We start from the raw sequence: 5,059 nt of genomic DNA on the forward strand, positions 1-5,059 counted from the left end.
GAAAAAAAAGGTAACTGAGACCTTTATTTTTTGAGGGTAGACAAGTAAACATCTTCAAGTTTGTCACTTGAGTAACATTTTTCAGTGCTGCTTTCCTGTTTCTACCCTGCTTGATATATTGTAGTTTGTTAGAAACTGATAATTTCTTACAGTGATTCTTCCCCATCTTCTTTACAGTTTCTCAATTGCTTACACAAGTCTCAGAACTATTCACCAATATCACAAAATCTTTGACACTGTCGCCAATACACAAATAACCACATCTGCAAAATCTAACACATAGTGAAAAATAAACACATAATGGCTGAAAAACTACATACATGGCCCTCAAAACCAAACTATCAGGTCTGAATGCCACACACTTATGTCATGTGTAACTCTCACAAAGCAACAATAAAACAGTGTCAAAAAAAGTAAATTCTCTGATCAAAAGGGGAAATGCATGTAGGAACGCAATAAATTGAACAAAACCATTTGGAAAAAAAACCTCACTGTAATAAATGTTTAGACGGTTCATTTTTACACAAATTACAATAAAATAAATATGCTTTCTGTAAATGAAGAAAAACTTGGTAAACTGCCAAACACAACTATTGTGTGAAAGCAACAAAAGAATGCTGCATTCAGAAACTGTCCTGTCTGTCTTGTGGATCTGGCCACAGGTTTTCACCTACATCACAGTTGATATTTTCCAGGGCCAAGCAGCAGCATGACGAATCCAGCAAGCATCTGCACGAACATCACAGGCCTCTTCCATTGCCTGGAGCAGACTGACTTGCTCTTAAGGCCTACTGTCATGCCCCACACTCTATCTTGGAAACACTGTTCCATCCCTGTCACACCCCACATTCTCCCTTGCAAACGACGTTGCATTCCCAGAACCACTGTTTCACAATCTCATCCCCGATTGAACCCATCACATTCTCACATGCACCAGATTCCTCAAATTCTCACTCCCTAACCAATTATCCAACCACACCCCTTTCCTTTCAGTATTTAAACTCCCCTCACACTTTCCCACGCTCACTATTGAGAAGCCTCTTCTAGTATTCTCCAGTGCACGTTTCCTAGCCTTTTGACTGATCTCCCATTACGAATCTTTTGCTTCCGCCTTTTGACCTCGCCTTCTGGATTTTGACTTCCGGATATCTCCCATTACCGGACCCTTTGCCTCCCTTATCGACCTAGCCTTTGGATTTTGTCTTTTGGATCGTCCCTTTCCTACTCTGCGTTCTGTGGGATTCCGGTCATGCATAAGGATCCTCCAATTCTACCTATAGCTTCCCTGACACCTACGGTCATAAACCTTCCATCGCCATGCAGAAAAAAAAATTCTCAATGGGACTGAGGAATGGAGAATATGGTGGAAGGAAGACTTGGATTTGAGGGTGGTTGGTGAACCATTCCCTGACTACCACTGCATGTTGGAAGCTTACATTGTCCCGAATGGCAAAATACATGTACAGTAAGTCATGTCTGGAGCCCCGAGTTGGAACAATCAGTCATGCAGCGCAGCGCAGCGGAATGCCAGCAGATGTGTTGAGTTGTAAGGCCCAAGAGTTGCATGCTGATGGATAACCACATGGTGACTGATTGCAGCACAATGGGTGACGTTCCCACCCCTTTGGCCTGAGACCTCCACCATTGCTCTCGGCCCTGTGATGTTTCTTCCCCATCGCTGCCTTGTAGACAGATTGAACCCTTCCTCATCAACATGGATTAACTCATTCGGGCAGCATTTGCTTCAAGCTCCAAGATTCTCTGAATAAAGACATAATCATGAAGGTACAGTGATGAGGATATTGTGCATTTCTCTTATAGTACTGTATACTGTAACACTACTTCCCTACGCCTTTGTGCAAGACAAGTGCACACTACTTTACTACTGGATGGAGAATTTATAGCTTACCTGCACATATAAGTAGCACATCTTTCACATGATCACCATTTCTCTCAAATGGCACACGATATATTTGCTTCATAGACATCCTGTGCCTTCTCAGCACGCGATCAGTGGTGTATATGGATATACGTCTGTTGTGAAACATTCCAATGTCCTCTAGTATGTGGCGTTGGATTTCTTGAGTCTTAGGGCATTATTTGCCATTACTGTTCACTATTTCAGCCTCTTGTTGGGAGGTAAGCAGTTGGTTTTGCCCACCAGCCTCTGGTCTTCTCTGAATTCTTCATACAAACTACACCAAGTCACGCTGTTATGTGTGTTGCTATGAGAGCCAAATATCCCACAAGTTACTTTAAAGTTTTACCCACTCACCTGTTCTCAGTCCTAAAGGTTCAGATGATTCCAGCTACAGTGAACCGGCTCAGATTGGGCTTCACTCTCCATCCTGCTTCCCGCATACTCATTCCGTGGTTGTTCCCATTATCAATTAGAACGGCTCTTATTTCATTTGAAATTTGTTGTCTTCCTCTTCCTCTCTTTCTTCCGCTACCTCTTGCTCTACATGCTCTTTGTTGCTCCATTGTTTTCTGTACTGACCACTTCTGCGCCCTTTTTATTTTGGAAGTGTCCTAGAGAAGGCTTGGGAAAGCCTTGTTGAGAGTATCCTGACATTTAATATGACAGTTTGCCACGGACATCTGGGGGTGGAAGATAAAATCAATCTGTCTAGCATTGTGAGAATGGCAGGGAAGAGAACTGGGAAACAGCAGGCCCAGCGTGGTGATTTGTGCCAGAGTTCAGCTCTCAGAAGGGCGAGGATTTTCACTGGTCTCTCCCCTCCACTCTGTCCTCAGTGTGCACCTCTCCCGTCAGGTAGTGTTAACGCCACGCCCCCAGAGGACTCGTCGTTCCACCTCGCATTCCAGCACGGTTCCCAGTTAGCCCATTTCACACAACAGCCCTTTTTATTTTGGAGAACTGAGTGAAACTATTTGACTGATTGTGTTTGTTCAGGTGAGGGCTGTTGTAGTTCATTGTCACTTTGAGTGTGACCAGGTGATTCACGGATTAGGAGTCATGGCCCAAGTGCTCTTACAATGACTATTGGGCTTATACATGGAGGATTGTGTGAAGTGTTTTGCAACATGAGTCAACCTGAATTGCAAATTGAGTTGAAACAAGTAGAATGTGCGTTCAGTTCTGCAGAGCTGGTGCATTGTTCCGGGAATTTTGTATTGATATCAGATCGCTCTATGTGTGCATTTGGTCACAGTGCATTAGCAACTGGGAAGAACTGTAAGACACCTTCTTCATGTGAGCCCTCTTTGCCTTCTGCCCTTTTTTTCTTTCATGTAGTGGAAATGTGAAGTTGATTAGTTTCCAAAATGTTGTTATGCTTCATTTTGTGCTACATTTGAAACTGATCCAGAATGCAAAAATAACGCAGGTGGCAGATGTTCTGAATAAAAATGACAAAAGCTGTACTTAAAAAAAACATATCTTCCTCTTAACGCAAAAGGTGCATCCTATCTATAATGTGGATTAGCTGTAGCTGATATTTCTCAGAATAATGCATTATTGGGCAGATCCCTAATTGTTACACTATCATGCTGTAATAGTTTTTGTAATGTATAATTATAGACGTTAGATGTTAAAGGTCTTCTGAAAGGAACGTACGAACGTACAGTATATAGCACATAAAAGTGATTTTTTTATGGTGTTCCCAAGACGTTTCCTGACTCAAAGAGCAGTTGTTTTCTTGACAGATTATTGTTTTATCACTTGGAATTCCCTGAACTGGCCAAAGTGGTTCCATATGATTCATCGTCATTTTCAATAGCTGTTTCATTTGTGTATTTCTTTTTTAAACAACTCCTCTCTGAGGAGCATTGGAGGTTCCTAAACCTCAACCAATTCCAGGACTTTCACAGTCCTTTTTTTTTCCAGTAATTACAACAGTGCAGGAGTGCAGTTCTGAGATCTTCACAGGCTTTCTTTATTCCAGTAAATACAGCCCTGTGTAACAATCCAGTTCTGAGATATTCCCAGACTGGCTTTATTCCAGTACAGTAATCCAGACCTGTGCAAGGATTTCAGTTAAGTAAACACAATTCAATTTCCTAGCACTAATTAATAATAAAATGAGTAATGTTTGATAGCGCAGGTCTGCAATTCAAAAGTAATTAAACACTAAGTAATGTGTGATTTCCTGTTTTTCCATAACAAAGGCATATGAAGTATATTTATGGTATAAAATAAACTGCACTCAATTCACATTTGCTTTTCAAACTAAAAAACATTAATGGCATCACTCATTTTTTATAACCTGATAACCAGGTTTGTAAAAGCATCATCTGAAATAAAGTCATTTTAAACCACAACTTTCAAAAAGGTGATGGTGACAACAAAGGCTGCTCAAGGTATCCAAGTATAACTCAAAGCAGAATAGAAAGAATTTTCATGGGGAGAAGCAGGGGTTAGTAAAGTACAGAAAACTAACACCTGGACTGTGCTGGGAACTGAGTAATCTTTTTGGGTTGGCTGACTTGGCAGCGTCCAGGGCATGAAATCATGAACACCCCTGACTTGCAGAGAGTCGCTGCCTCGTGACTGTGGGCCCTGCCCTCAGGGGTAGAGGAAGAAGAGGAAGCTTCCCCCTGACTCCCGGAGAGTCACTTTGAGAGGCGCTGCCTCACGGCTGGGTTAGGCCCTCAGGGGATAGAGAAGAGGAGACAGACCCCCTGCCAGTCGTGCTTTTATGCTAGAAATAATTATTTTTTGGATTCACATTAGTTGTATGGTTTCATTTGTTGAAAGGGCAAGGAGACACAAAGAATCACCTTTAGGGGAGCGAATTTACCTTGAGTTTATCAGTACCTGGTGCCAATCCAGTGCAATGGAAATAAATGTGACCAAAACTGAAGAGCATCTTATCAGTGTTGAAACTGTCTGTGGGCAACCTGTTCAACCAATAATACTTCATTGTCAGTCTGCAGAGACTGTGGAGCATTTTGAATATCTGGGAACACACGTTGATCACGTTACACTGAGAATACAGATTACAGATAATATTTTTAGAAAGCAAATCGGAGGTTGGTTTTAATTCAAAGGCTGAAGACTTTTAATGTTAGTCAAAGTGTCCTAGAGAAGGCTTGT

General features: G+C 41.8%; 1 pseudogene across 1 annotated transcript; it reads right to left on the reverse strand.

Moving 5' to 3' along the window:
* On the reverse strand, positions 1-2,857 carry LOC148820000 (uncharacterized; annotated as a pseudogene). The gene is made up of 4 exons (XR_016094219.1): positions 2,276-2,857; positions 1,929-2,184; positions 1,774-1,814; positions 1-1,742 (listed from the first exon to the last, which is right to left on the reverse strand). The product of XR_016094219.1 is annotated as an uncharacterized LOC148820000 (transcript).
* Positions 2,858-5,059: the final 2,202 nt, after the last annotated feature.

The sequence above is a fragment of the Atractosteus spatula genome, chromosome 15, assembly GCF_055471065.1.
Source record: "Atractosteus spatula isolate fAtrSpa1 chromosome 15, fAtrSpa1.hap1, whole genome shotgun sequence".
NCBI lineage: Eukaryota > Metazoa > Chordata > Actinopteri > Semionotiformes > Lepisosteidae > Atractosteus > Atractosteus spatula.